This window comes from Ovis aries, chromosome 23 (assembly GCF_016772045.2).
Source record: "Ovis aries strain OAR_USU_Benz2616 breed Rambouillet chromosome 23, ARS-UI_Ramb_v3.0, whole genome shotgun sequence".
NCBI classification, from domain to species: Eukaryota; Metazoa; Chordata; class Mammalia; order Artiodactyla; family Bovidae; genus Ovis; species Ovis aries.
The window spans coordinates 23024126-23040152 of NC_056076.1; positions in this window are offsets into that span (position 1 = coordinate 23024126).

A 16027-nucleotide genomic window follows, 5' to 3' on the forward strand; every position below is an offset into this window, starting at 1 on the left:
AAGCAGCCAAAACTGAGTTTCATAACAGATTTTGGCACTCAAGGTGTGGCAAAGGTCTATGTTTTATGACTGCTTCTTGTCAACACAGGGCTCCCTATTCTGAGTGGGAGATGTCCATGTGAGTTCGCAGCATCTCTTGCTGATGGTTGTTGCCTGTTTACTTATATGGGTAGAACAAGTCACAGTGATCTTGATGCCCACAGATTCAGATTACTATGAGTAATGGTGTTAATTCCATGCTCTTGAGGCCAGTTCTTGGAATTGTGCTAGCAATGGATTCAGTACTATTCAAGCTGGAACAGCTCCTGTCATGGCTATGGTCTGCTCATCATGCAGTTAGCTTTTTCCTTCTGTTGCAGTTTTATAATAGCTATAAAACAACTCAGGAGTGTGCATCAGACACTGTTATCTATGTCCTTTGGGAAAGCACCAAAGATTCTACAACTCTGCTGTCCTAAATCATTCACTCCTTGAGCCTGCTCTTTTGTGACACAGGGAGGCCTGGGAGAATCCAGCTTTTCTACAGACAAGAGGCAGGAGACATGGAGGGGCCTTTGTGCTTGAGAGGGCCCCATAGGGTTCTGCTCAGTTTCAGCAAGACTGGGGGTGTGCTTCAGTCTGTTCTCTGTGAAGTGCCCTGGGGATGGTAGTCAGCTGAGAACTGTCTCCAATTGTTACATTCCTATGGGATCCAGGAACACTGGTTCCCTTGGCCTCCAGAGCCAGGCACTCAAGCGGTATCCCCTGGGATGCTGCTGCAAAAACACCTGAAATTAAAAAAAAAAAAAAAGGCTATCGGACATATATAAAAGCTCCACTCCAAGAAATACTGGCATGTGGAGCATGGCAGAGGGAAAGCACAAAGATGGCCCCCACCAGTTCCTCTGTCCCTCCAGGAGATACTTTACAATTAGCAAATTAGTCTCCTTTCTCTATAGTCTGGGAACTTTTCAAACTGCTGTGACCTGGAGCAAGAAAGTCTGCATTCAAGCCCTTCCAGAATGCTCTCCAGCACCACCCTTGGGTCTAGTGGAAGCCTCTATGATTTTAAAAGCCAGGCGTTTTGCAGCCTTGTCTCTCAGGTCCTATTCTTAAAAGTTGGAGTGGGCTACAAACCCTCACTCCTCAGGGAGGAGCTCTGGATTTGTGAGATCCCTCCTGACTGTGGGAAAGACCACGTCTCAGCCTTTCATACCCATGCTGATATAGCCCTTTCTCACTGTATGTGAAGTGGTTGTTCAATTAGTTTTCAGGTGTTTATCAGAGGGAATCATTCTGTGTGTTCCATATGTAGTAAATTCTGTGTGTCCATGGGAGGAGATGAGTTCAGGATCTTCCTATATTGCCATCTTTGACCACCTCCTCATGAGAAGAATGCTTTTAAATGCATAAAATAAAGTATAAAGGATTATAAAATGAATCAATAATATTGAAAAACAGTTACCAAGAGATGTCTTCAATGTTGTGTTGTGGTTCTGTATGTACTTCTAGATGAACACATTAAATAAAAAGACCTAATATTGAGTCCAATAACCTGGTTAACTTCAAACTGATGATAAACAAAAGTAATATTTTAAGATCTTAGCAACAGGATTATATAATAAAAATGTGTGTGATTTATACTGGTGATAAAGTCATAGGTATTGCAAATGCCACCGTGGCTTTTTGCCTACAGTATCATTGAAGGAAATGTTAAATTTGGGTTCTCCAACTGAAATTAACTAGTGAAAATGCAATATATTTTTGTCCCCATCTAAGTTCATGGGACTCCTTTGAGGATGAAGGAGCTCACCTGAACATGTATTCTACACTGAATTCATATTTGAACTTTGGAGTGAGGTAAACCTTGTATGAAGGAGGGGGGAAAGTAGGTTTGTTCTTTAACACCTATTATTTGCAAGGCATTACACCAGAATTTTTAATGTACATCATGTCATTCCGTTGTCAAAACAATGTGTAGCACATTAATTATTTTATAGATTAGAAATTTGAGAGATTGAGAGGCAGGTGATTTGCCCAAGTTCCCATGACTATGATTTTTCCATGTAGGTGGTAGACCCAGGTCTGGCTCTACCCCAAAGGATATAGAGGAATTACTATGACCTCAGGGCATTTGGGTAGAAAACTTATTGCCTCCACAAGTCTGTGATCTCCTTCACACCAGGGTTCTAGTTGAAGTGGTCTCAGGATTCCCCACCAGCTTGCAGGGTCTCACAGTTGCTTTAAACCTATTATATTTTGATGTATAAGTATTGGAACAACTGAGTATATTTTGAATGCAAAATAAATGGAAAATATTTTAAATGCCTCTATTCTTGCCATCTTTAGGGAATAGTCATATAGGAGTTGATGGAGGTGACTACAGGGGAATCTGATCTCTGGCAATTTCCTGAATAAACTTATCCTATATTAGCTACGGGGGCTTCTCAGGTGGCGCTAGTGGTAAAGAACCCACCTGCCAATGCAGGAGACTCAGGTTCTATCCCTGGGTCAGAAAGATCCCCTGGAGGAGGGCATAGAAACCAACTCCAGTAATTCTTGCCTGGAAAATCCCATGGACAGAGGAGACTAGTGGGCTATGGTCTATAGGGTAGCAAAGAGTTGGATAGGACTGAACTGATGTAGCACACGTGTAAACACATATTAGCTGCTGAATGATATTGTGAATTAGAAGTCTTCCTGGAGTGCCTTGCTGTGCCAGTGGGTGTATTCTTGGTTATGAGTTATATACAGAAGCTGTGAAGAGAGCAGCATCCAAATCTCTAAATTAATGATAATCATACCCAAAATAAACAGACTAATTAACATTAACTATAATGAAAACACAACTACTATTCAATGGTCCCGATTACATAGTTTATTTAGTAAAATACAAGCTTAGAAATTTCTTTAAATGAGAGAAGTAATGGTTGTTAATACTAAATCTTCCTTTTTTCCATTAAAGGCCTCTAGCATATTAATTGCATCATCAGCCCATTTATTGATTTTAATGCCTTGCAGTTTGCTAAAAATGAAATTCTCTCTACTTGCTTTAGGATTCCTTGAGATTTAATACATACATGATTTGGGACTAGAGAGTTTCCACTGGCCAGTTTTAATTAAAAAATACAATACAATGAAAAATAAAACTCTAGGTTCACCAAATTACTTTTTGTTCAGTGGGGGGAAAAATCCAGATAAATCAGACTTTCTTGCATTTACTTTACTAATGAGGAAATACAATCCAAGCCAAATAAATCTCTTTTTGCTGAGATGGCAATTTGTTAGTGCTGGAAGTTTTATTTCTTATTGATTAGGTAATAGATATAAAGAGACTCATTACTCTTGAGTGCTCTGGCTTGAAGAATGTTGATATGGGACAACTTCAGTGATTTTGAATAATTCTAGGAGTCCACTTACTAAGGACATCCATGTTTTATTTCGTTGTTATTTGTTTTTACTATAGACCTTCTTCAAAAAAAAAAAAAAAAAGGAAGCAAGTGCATCAGACAGGTGACAGAATTTTCAATTTATTTCTAAAAATCCAATTCAACAGTAGAAAACACACTAGAAAATGCTTTTTTGTTCTAATCATTTAAATTCCTCAAGCTTGGTGTTTGGATTTTTTTCTCAAAAGGCACAGCATGTTAGGTGACCGAATCTTAAAGCTTTGAAAACAGCAAGATTTTCAGGTTCCTCTTGGTGTGAGCAGCAGTCCCCAGAATCTGAAGTAATGTTTACACATACACTGTGGGAACTATTTCTGAACCCTTCCTAAAGTGACGTTTTGAGGAACATTTCTGTTTTTTGTTGTTTGGCAGAGTATGTGACAGAGACCAAAAAGTATTAGTCATTCTTATTTTTATTGTGCTATGTGATTCAATGGTTTGACACAGAGCTATCTTTGGCACCATTTGAAGAGTTCTGACTCCACTCAGAGGTTTAATAGGACTTCAGAGAAGCCAGATTAGCTAGACCTGCTATTCAGTGTATTTTCCAGTAGAATCCCATCGTTTTACTGTAGGAAATAGACATGACCAGCTGTGGGTTTCAGAGATGACCAGCCAAGGGCAGTGACCTCAGCCATTATGATTTTTTTTAAAATTTTACTTTATTTTACAATACTGTATTGGTTTTGCCATACATTGACATGAATCCGCCATGGGTGTACATGAGTTCCCAATCCTGAACCCCCCCTCCCACCTCCCTCCCCATATCATCTCTCTGAGTCATCCCCGTGCACCAGCCCCAAGCATCCTGTATCCTGTATCGAACCTAGACTGGTGATTTGTTTCTTACATAATATTATACATGTTTCAATGCCATTCTCTCAAATCATCCCACCCTCTCCCTCTCCCACAGAGTCCGAAAAGCCATTATGATTTAAAACCCATTGCTATCAATTTATCCAAGCATCCTCAGGCTGGAGGAGGGGCTAGAATATAGGCGTAGGGGCCAGAGCCTCTAACTGGGTAAAAGTTCTAGCTTAGGTGGATAATAACTTCTTTATCTGCAGAGATGTGCTTATGCTCTTTGAACTCGTTTCTTTAAAGCAAAGATGATGGTTTTGTGGTAAGGAGAAGCCACAGTAGGTAGAAAGCAAGTGACAGAATGCCCAGCACATAGAAGATGCTCAGTAAAGAAAAGCAGGGTGGTAGCAAAGCACAGTGTAAAGAACCTTGAAATTGACTTTAAGTTTTTAAAATAATTTTATTTAGTTTTGGCTGTGATGGGTCTTCATTGCTGTGCGGGCATTTCTCTAGTTGCGGCAAGTAGGGGCCACTCTCTAGTTGTGCTGTGCAGACTTCTCCTTGAGGTGGCTTCTCTTGCTGCAGAAGATGGGCTTCTAGAGCTCAAGGGCTTCAGTGGTTGTGGCTCCCAGGCTCTAGGGCATAGCGTCAGTAGTTGTGGCACACGGGCCTCGTTACTCCGTGGAATGAGGGATCTTCCTGGACCAGGGATTGAACTCTTGTCTCCTGCATTGGCAGGCAGATTCTTTACCTTTGAACCAGCAGGGAAGCCCTCAACTTTAATTTAGAAAGATAAATCTGATTCTCAGAGTTGAATAGAGGCTAGAGGTGGAGGGTAGATCCTAGAAGCAGAAAGGATTTTCCACTGGACTCTGAAAGAGTAGGATAGTAAGCTAACCCAAAAGGCTGATTTACAAAGCAAAATGTTAATTTGCTTATTTTTGAGAAGGTCATTGTTGATATTTAGACATACTCCAGGTGATGATGGGGCTTTCTAGGTGGCACAATTGGTAAATAATCTGTTTGCCAATGCAGAAGACAAAAGAGAGGCCGGTTTGATCCCTGGGTGGGCAAGATCTTCTGAAGTAGGAGATGGTAACCCTCTCCAGTATTCTTGCCTGGGAAACCCCACAGACAGAGGAGCCTGGCGGGCTATAGTCCAGGCTACCGCAGAAGAGTCAGACATGACTGAGCATGCGCGTGTGCGCACACACACACACACACACACACACACACACACACACACGTGATATTGATAGTCCCAACGTTTTCTAGAAATCAGTCACATGAGGGGATCCACTATGGTGTTAGTGATTTTCCAACTTCAGTTGGAAAATTGCACTGTCATTCAGTGCCTTTGGGAAGAGAAACAAGGATTGTATTTCACTGAACAGGTTAATAAATTCTGTATTTCTCAAGAGTCTAAAAGGCACTCTGATATTACTGTCATGGGCATTTGATGGAAGTGTAACAGAGCAAATGATTGTTTAAAAAAATAGACGAAAAGATGGACAGGCCTTCAGGAACTGGGTAACTGACATTCATTTTGCATCAGTTTTATTTTCCAGGTGAGTCTGTGTCAAGGGCCCACTCTCCCAGCTTGGACCCCAGACTGACAAATCTATCTTTTCCTCCCCTCAGAGTTAACTAGAGCAATTGTTATGGCCTGCTGGCATTATGCACTTGTCTCTCTTGGTCTCTGTAAAATCTTGAGGCAAATATTCTTTCTGGATGTAATAGATCTGTTACTCTCGATAATCACCTCGGCTTTAGCACTGAGCTCCCCAGTGCCTTTCCCTCATGCTTGATCACAGCTGGGAATGCACACATTGGCGCTGTTTTTTACATGTAGTCCAGGGACCACCAGTTTCAGAATCTTTTGACCTGGCTGTTGAAAATACCGATTTGGGAGTTTAAGTCAAACCTTTAGAATCTCTTGGGATGGGTCCTGGGAACTTCTATCTCATTCACTGTTGGTGGCGGTGAGGGAAGGGCCCCTAGAGTCCTTCCCTTCTTCTGTGGTCAGAAAAAGCTCTGAAAGTCCCTGGGCACCAGCTGTATGTTGGTGTTGGGAGCTTCATGGGAAAGAGCAGTGCTCTTTCCGTCTGGGCTTGGCTCTCTGTCTGAAGATGAGTCTCCCGCACATGGCACATGCAGTAAATGGGCCTGTATGTCCATCTACACTCATTAAGCAGAAGAATCTGGAAGCACAACTGATCCAAGAAAGAGGAAGGAGGGGAATCCATAGGCTTACAACTGGCCTATACAGGGTTGGGACGTTAGACAGAGTCTGGGTACTCAAACTTCAGAGAATCATAACAATGAGATATGTGCTGAAAAGCAGTTTCTACACCTGATCTTTAATCTCGATACCCTTTTACATGGGCTTCCCAGGTGGCACTGCTGCTGCTGCTGCTAAGTCACTTCAGTCGTGTTCGACTCTGTGTGACCCCATAGACGGCAGCCCACCAAGCTCCCCCGTCCCTGGGATTCTCCAGGCAAGAACACTGGAGTGGGTTGCCATTTCCTTCTTCACTGCATGAAAGTGAAAAGTGAAAGTGAAGTCGCTCAGTCATGCCCGACTCTGTGTGACCCCATGGACTGCAGCCCACCAGGCTCCTCCATCCATGGGATTTTCCAGGCAAGAGTACTGGAGTGGGGTGCCATTGCCCTCTCCGCCAGGTGGCACTAGTGGTAAAGAATCTTCCTGCCAAAATACAGGAGATATAAGAGAAGCAAGTTCAATCCCTGGGTCGAGAAGATCCCTTGGAGAAGGGCATGACAACCCACTCCAGTGTTCTTGCCTGGAGAATCCCATGGACAGAGGAGCCTGCCAGGCTACAGTGCATAGAGTCACACAGTCATACACAACTGAAGAGACTTAGCACACATGAACACACACCTTTACACTCTTAAAAATTACTGAGAACTCCCCAAGCTGTTATTTATGTTTAAGGTATCAGTGTTTTTTTATATTAGAAATCAAAACTGAAGAAACTTAAAGGTATTTATACATCAAACCCCCCCAAGTTATTACATTAACACAACTAGCGTATTTTTACCTGAAACGACATATTTTTCAAAATAAAATAGTGAGAAAGAGATGTTATTATACACTTTTACAAATATCTTTAATGTTTGGCTCAATATAAGACAGTTCTTATATCTGATTTTACAAACTATCTGTTGCCATATGTTGTTTTATTTGAAGCATATGAAGAAAATGTGACCTCACTTAGACATGTAGTTCAAAAAGGGAGAAATATTTTAATAGCTTTTAAAGATAATTGTCAATATTCTTTTTTGATACAATACCAAAAGTTAACAAATGGTAGTTTTTGAAGCTTGGTTGTGATATATCAAACCATATTAAGGTACTCTGCCACATTAAAACCTCGAATTGATCTCGTACCCATGAATGATTTCTTAACTTTACACATGATATTTGGAAAATACTAATTCACCTTCAGTTCAGTTCAGTTCAGTTCAGTCGCTCAGTCGTGCCCGACTCTTTGCGACCCCATGAATTGCAGCATGCCAGTCCTCCCTGTCCATCACCAACTCCTGGAGTTCACTCAGACTCACATCCATCGAGTCAGTGATGCCATCCAGCCATCTCATCCTCGGTCGTCCCCTTCTCCTCCTGCCCCCAATCCCTCCCAGCATCAGAGTCTTTTCCAATGAGTCAACTCTTCTCATCAGGTGGCCAAAGTACTGGAGTTTCAGCATTAGCATCATTCCTTCCAAAGAAATCCCAGGGTTGATCTTCTTCAGAATGGACTGGTTGGATCTCCTTGCAGTCCAAGGGACCCTCAAGAGTCTTCTCCAGCACCACAGTTCAAAAGCATCAATTCTTCGGCACTCAGCTTTCTTCACAGTCCAACTCTCACATCCATACATGACCAGTGGAAAAACCATAGCCTTGACTAGACGGACCTTTGTTGGCAAAATAATGTCTCTGCTTTTGAATATGCTGTCTAGGTTGGTCATAACTTTTCTTCCAAGCAGTAAGCGTCTTTTAACTTCATTGCTGCAGTCACCATCTGCAGTGATTTTGGAGCCCCCCAAAAATAAAGTCTGACACTGTTTCCACTGGCTCTCCATCTATTTCCCATGATCTTAGTTTTCTGAGTGTTGAGCTTTAAGCCAACTTTTTCCTTAGGATACCAATATTCCAAATGTTGGCATATTTTATTTTACATATGACACATTTCATATTGTGTCAACATTTGGAGTACAAATTGCTGTGTTATTTTCCCAAGGTACCATAACAAAATATCACAAACTGAGTGAATTAAACACAGAAATATATTATCTGATAAGTCTGGAGGCTAGAAGTCAGAAATTCCTCTGAAACCTATAGAGGAATCTTGCCTTGCCTTTCTACCTCTGGTGGTTTGCTGGCAATCTTTCATCATTCCTATCATTCCAGTTATACATTTTCCAGATGTCCTCTCTGCATATTTTCATGTTATCTTCCCTCCATGTATGTCAGTCTCTGTGTCTAAAGTCCCCCTTTCTATAAAGACACCAGTCTTATTGGACTAAATGGCCTCATTAAACTTGATTATTAATATTTCTGTAAAGATACTATTTCCAAACAAAGCCACATTCTGAGGTCCTGGAGGTAAGGACTTCAACCTACCTTTTTTGAGAGATGCCCTTCAAGCCATAATACCTGCAATCATTAGCATCACCACTGAACTCATTCCCAAAAGTCTGCAGTTATCGTGAAGTGGCCAAGCCCACCTTGGGGAATGCCAGTGTTTCAGATTTCTAATTTTTCTTTGGCAGCTTACATTCTGTCTTTGGCAACAAATAATCTCAGTTGTTTTCCTTGAAGTGACAGGCTCACTTTGTTCATTTTTGAGAAATGTCTGCCAAATACCTCAGTTTCAATAACCACAGTTTGTCAGTTCTTTTTTTCAGATAAAAATGGTGCCTTATGACAAAGGAGCCTGTTCAGCTTGCAACTCAATTACTTTTCCCTGTGACATCCTTCATGAGTCAGGCTCCTGATGAAAACCTCGTGTGATGATTTTCAGGCCTAACCAGAGGCCGTTGTAAAGGCTTTGCCTGGCAGGCATCATGGGGGCTGCAGCCCTGCCCACACCACCCTTTAGTCAACAGGCAGTCACTGGACCCTGAGCAGAGCTGTGTCGAGAATGCATGTTCCCCTGTCTCTCATACTTTTTGAACAATATTTCCTTTTCTAGCCCAGGTGCCTTCATTCCTAGGTCTCTTTTCTCTGAGGCCTTGGGCAGAGGTCTTCCTCAGGTGCCTGTACTTATGGGGGAGGAGGGGAAACCCTTGGAGACACTCCCTGCCCCACTCTGAATCAGTACCAGTACTTTTCCACTCACAGCCTCACCCTGAGCCCTCCTTCCTGACCTTGGGGGTCCATAAAATGGCTGGAACCTTTTGTTCAGGGTTCCCTCACCAGTGAGATGGACCCAAATGTCTGTGCTGGTCCACCTGACTCTGGTGAACCTTTCCACAGGAAAAGCAGAACCTTGGGGGAGTTGGTGTTTCCTCCTGGTTTAGGCTCTTGCTTACACAGTCTCTTGGTAAGTGATTAACTCTCATTTTTGGCTTGTTGCTTTGACGCACTATTCTAACACATGACAGCTCGGTTCCGTCTGTCTCCTAGGTCAGCTCAACTCCAGATAGTCGAAGGGCATCTCCTTGCAACTAGTATTATTACTGAAAATGGGGGTCCAGTTGCTCACTGGTCAAAAGCCAATAAAGAGGCCAGATTGGTGGAAAGGAAAGTTTGCTTTATTTTGGATGTGTGCAGCTGGGGGGTGGTGTGCATGGCGGTCCAAAGGCCAAGTCTTCCCACCTCCCTTGACAGTGAGAGGGCAAGAGTTTTTATAGGTTGAGGGAGGCGGCTACATGCAGAAACCGCATGGTCAGCTCTGACAGTCATCTTGAAATTGATCATTGGTGGTCTCACCAGCATCATCTTGGTTGTTTTAGGTACAGTTAATCTTCCATTCCAGAGTTGATCTGTTACCATTTCTTGAGGCCAGTTCTCAGAAATGTGGCAGTTTATGTCATGGCTACCGTCTGGTCATTGTGTCATTAACTTCTTCCACTTGGTGGGAGTTTCAGTATCTCTAAGACAGCTTACAGGATACGGCTCAAAATATTATCTATAGACTTTGCTGTTGTTATTGTTGTTATTTCGGTTGCTAAGTCATGTCTGACTTTTCTGCAAACCCATGGACTGTAGCCCACCAAGCTCCTCTGTCCAAGAGATTTTCCAGACAAGAATACTGAAGTGGGTTGCCATTTCCTTCTCCAGGGGATCTTCCCGACCCAGGGATTTAACCCACATCTCCTACATTGGCAGGTGAGTTCTTTACCACTGAGCCGCTAGGGAAGCCTCTACAGGCCTTGAGGAGGAACTAAAGGTCATCGACCTTGTTTAATGATTAAACTATTATTATTCAGTCACCTTTGCCTGTTTCCTTTGTTTCTGCATGTTCTCACGTCTCTGATTAAACTTACTCTTCGGCTAAAGTTTTCCACAGACCAAAGGCAGGCACAGAACATGAGGGGCAAGGACCATAGGGTCCTGCTCCATTTCTTTATCATACTTTGGGAGGTAGCAAGAGTTCTATATGGGTGCCTCTCATTGAGTCATCTAGAATATCAAAAAGCCATGTACTCATGATTGAGTATAATCATATTTTAATATTTTTGACTTCACAATCAAGGGCATTCTTACAGGAATGCAGCCTTTTCCATTTTCGTTGCAAGTGAAGACTACAGTGATGAATCGTCTGCTTTGCTGCCCCTGCATTGATTAGTTCTGAGGCAATGGTAGCTTTACCAACAGTTGCTCTGTATCACCAGTGCAGATAACATGGTGAAAGACAAACTACAATTTAGTGCTAGTAGAAAATAGTTTTGACCTTGAGGACCTCTGTACTAGACTTTGAGAACTACCTCTAGCGTGAGTATATTCTCTGAATGACTCATCATTCTTAGTAACCCAGCAGCATAGTCTTAACAGAAGCTGTTGGGACATTTAAGGATTGGGAAATTCAAGATCTTAGCTGGCCTTCCATCTCGTATCTGATAAACTACCAGACTGAGTATATATGTGCTCTTCAATTTCAACTGTGAAAGCTACATGTATTCAAGTGCATGATCAAAATCACTAAACCAAGAGAGGGTCTGGTATGGATTTGTTTTCCTTGTGCGGTCAGTCTCTCAGTCATGTCCGACTCTTTAAGACCCTGTGGATTGTATCCGCCAGGCTCCTCTCTCCATAGGATTTCCCAGGCAAGAATACTGCAGTGAATTGCCATTTCCTTCTCCAGGAGATCTTCCAAACCCAGGGATTGAACCCACATCTCCAGCATTGTCAAGCAGATTCTTTACCACTGATCCACCCAGGAAGCCCCTTGTTTTCCTTGAGCCAAAGCCCCCAGAAGAGGACTAATACATCCTTTTTCTTGTGAACCAAGTTCCATGTAGAGAGCACACAGCATCTGCCACAGGGGAGAAACTCTAGTGAGGATCTCGTACTGATAAATTGAAGGATGCAGGTTTTTCCTATAGGCAATGTGGAATCTTTCAGGGATCTCAGATGGCAGCTCAGTATTTCCAAAATTCTTAGAAACCTGTGATGACCGTTGTAGCTAGGGAGCCACAATAAATGTGTACAATAAATAAAGGCCTGACAAAGAAATGGAATTTTAGTCTTGCATTAATATCTGTATAGTCATTCAACTTGCTTCCTTACAATCCTCCAGGAGTGTTCAAGATGATATTCTATTTAACTGAGAATACAACACAGAGCCCTGTCCACTCCAGCTCTGATTGTCTTTCAATTTCCCCTTTTCTGGGTTCCTGGCCTGGCTTCCCATGTGCCAGCCATCCAGATCAGGACAAGTCACATTCTCTCGAATTCCTGCATCATTACCTATCCGGTCCTTCTGCCCGTGATGGCTTTCTTCCATTTCCTTGACCTTCTCAATTGGCCAAAATCTGAGTCAGCCTTCAGGACTCAGGTCATGCCTACCAAAAATCTTTCTGGTGCCTGACATTTTGATTATCTTAGACATTTGACATTCCAACTTTTCCAACACCAGCAACCAATTTTCTCATTCTCTGTACACCAACTGGGTGTCCTAGAATTCAATTCAGTTTGATCAGGAAGACACTACCTGGAGTTACTATCAGGTCCCACGAGTTTAAGGGCTCAGTTCCACAGACTGCCCCCAATTCAGATACCGGTTTTAAACCTTGGGCTTACATCCTTCTGACTGAGCAGCTGTCAACTGGAGATTCCCTCCATTTCAATAAATTGCTAAAATGGTTCACAGAACTTAGGAAGGCACTTTACTCACATTTTCTGGTTTATTGTAGAGAATACAAGTGAACAACCAGATAAAGAGACATCTCGGACAAGTTCTGGATGTGTCCTGAGCACCAGACTTCTGTCTCTGTGGATTTGGGGTGTGCCATCCTCTCAACACCTAGGTGTGTTTGCCAACTCTGTAGCTCTCTGAACACCATTATGTAGGATTTTTTATATTATATATATAGTAGGTTTCATTACATAGGCATGATTGCTTAAATTATTGCCCACTGGCAATTAAGTCAATATTCAGTCCCTGTCACCTCCCTAGATGTTGGGGCCTGAACAAGATCAAGGCTTGGTCTTTTGGTAATTAGCCAAAGGCTACCTTAGGGCCTGCCAAGAGTCACCTCATTAGGCAAAAAGATACTTTTACCACCCTTATTATACTGGAAATTCTAAGTGTTTTAGAGACTGTGCCAGGAACCAGGGACAAAGACCAAGTACCTTTCTATGATAACAAAAACCCCAGAAGCCAAAGCATTTTACCTCGTCTGTAATGGTCATTCAATCCCGGACTCAATCCATCCCCATGTTTCCCTATCTCAGATCAGGGCTCAGGAATGGGGTGACATTTAGACCTGGGATGAAGCTCAAGGATATGATGAAGGAGTCTATGGCATACAGTTTTTTATAATTTTCAAAATTAATTTTGGACTACAAAATATCCATATTTTTGTTAGTCACATCTATATGTTCTGCTTTATAGCCTAACATCAGAAGCTGGCTTAGTAACCATGTTATTGTTACTCATCCTGGGATACTTCTGTGACAGCACTTACTATCAATACACCGTATCTTAATTGTTCACTTATTTGTTTATTCCACTGGGTTTGAAGTAGAAAGTCTTCCCTTTCAATTTCCCCCCAATCTAGGAATAATTCACATTCCCTACCTTGTGTCCTATCCTCTGGTCTATTTAGAAATCTATTATAGCATCCATAGTAGATTGTGGTAGTTAGCTTATTTACAAGTTTCAAGATTTGGTTGCTAGATCATAAGCCAGTTGATTGTTTGGACCTCTCTTTATTGACCTTGTGTTCCCAGTGCTTGACATTTTGTCAACATTTTTTGAATGTTAGAATCCACAAATTGTCTGCTTCTTTAATGTCATCACCCCAACTTGTCTTAACAAGCTACACTAAAGTAGCTCCCTACATATGTTTTATACCTGCATTCCTGTAACATAACTCCCATCCTTGCCTCTTGGGCACATGGACTACTACCTTTTCAAACTCTGTCTTAACTCTGTGCTTCTTGCTTGCCTCATCACTGATTCACTGTTTCACCATATTATTCATTCAGCTCAAAGCATCAATTGCCTACTACCACACCTGAAACAGAAGCTCACCTGAATGGGCTTTTCTGCATTCATCCCTGCTGTGGGTATCTCCAATACTGAAAGTCTTAGAAAATCTGTACATTTGGGTAGCAGTTATGAAATCTGAAATAAATACACAACTACATCCACCTGGAACATCCACAAGCTATTCTGTGTATAATTATATCATTTTCCTTGTCTCTCTAATAGTATTGAAGATTAGGACTAAATTTTAAAACATCTAAAGGTAATATAACAGCCACAGTGAATCTTTGATTAAAATATTGAATGTACAAAATAATCATTGCATCTCATCATATCAAGTTCAGTTCAGTTCAGTTGCTCAGTTGTGTCATGATATCAAAGTTAATTATAATGTCAAAGGTAGCATTGACTATAAGATTATGTCTAAGGAACATGAATGGATAATTTTTTTCTTCAGTGAGACTTGCTCATTTTTGTTCCTTCAATATTTATTATCTGCTGCATCCCAGATGTTGTTTTAGCAATCAAGCATTTTTCTTGCCCTCCTGGAGTTCACAGTATGGGTGGCTAAACATACTATGTATAAAACTCATTATATACAGTGCAATAATGGCCACAATATTTATTCATGTATTCATTCAAAATATATTGTTTGAACCTGTAGTATGTACCAAACCCTGTCCTGATTTTAATGAATTATGATTTTTCTACTTAGAAGTTATGTGGGCTTTAAATATTTGATTAGTCATCCCTGTTAAATCTCTTCATTCATTTTTATTAATAGCTTCAAAAATAATTAAAAATTCACTGAAATGGTGAAGTCTTAGTAAATAATAATGAGTTTAAAAGATGGGTTATATTTCATTAAGAGAAATTTTAGCTCTTCATACATTTTGTAAGGGGGAAAATGGTCACACTGAAGAATTTTAATTCTGCTGTCTAAAAGGGGACCACAAATAGCATTGTCCTTGAGTCCTAGAAAAAGAAAATTATTTTAAATGAATCCTTTGAAATGTGAAAAAAAGTGGTTTACTTGTTTAAATGAGTTATTATCGCAGTGGACTTCAGAAGAGTTAGCTAGTCTGACATTAGGAGAAATGCTTAAATTACTTAATTTTCCAATAAAGATTATAATTTGCCATGCTCTCAGCATGAAAGTATTTGAGTGGCACAAACAAAATTAAGGATGATTTCAAGTCAGGTGAAGATTGTGCATGAGTATGGCTATGAACTGTTATTTCTTACAGAACAAAATAAAAAAGGAGCTTAGTATCTTTTTGATGTATATACTTACTTCCTGCATCAAAACAGTGTTCTGGTAGGAAAATAATGGCTATTTTTCCTTCTAGTAACAAAGGACAGCTTTAAAGTAGAGAAGTGTAAATTGCCTTGATAACTCAGAATCAAAAAGAATTACCTTTACCGTGAATCTGAGTGAACTCCGGGAGTTGGTGATGGACAGGGAGGCCTGGCGTGCTGCGATTCATGAGGTCGCAAAGAGTCGGACATGACTGAGTGACTGAACTGAACTGAAGATATCCAGAGGCTCAGAATTGGAAACCTGGAAGCTTCTGCTAGCATTGTCTGGTGAAGCTAGAGGCGTCTGAGCCTTAAAGCAGGGGAGACATCTAATGGTATTTCTCACTACAGACCAAGAAAAAAAGAGTAAGTCACACATCATGTGAACTATTTATTTTTTATTAAGTAAGTTATTGGGAAATGGAAACTTCTCTCAATTTGAAGCCATAAGATTTGTGAGAGTACCGTATTCAGGAAGATGATTTCCTAGACATGTAAGAAAATAGACCATTACTTCTATTGTATGTTAGACTTAGTCTTGTCCTACTCTTTGTGACCCCATGGACTGTAGCCTGCCAGGCTCCTCTGTCCATGGGATTTCTCAGGCAAGAATACTGGAGTGGGTTGCCATGCCCTCCTCCAGCGGATCTTCCCAACCCAGAACTCGAACTTGTGTCTCCTGCATTGCAGGCAGATTCTCTACCATCTGAGCCACCAGGGAAACATTAAGCATTTTGACCTACTTGATTTCAGAAACCAAAGAATAGAGTTGCTTTTTAATGCTTTTGGATTTATGCATAATATTATACTCATTTCTGC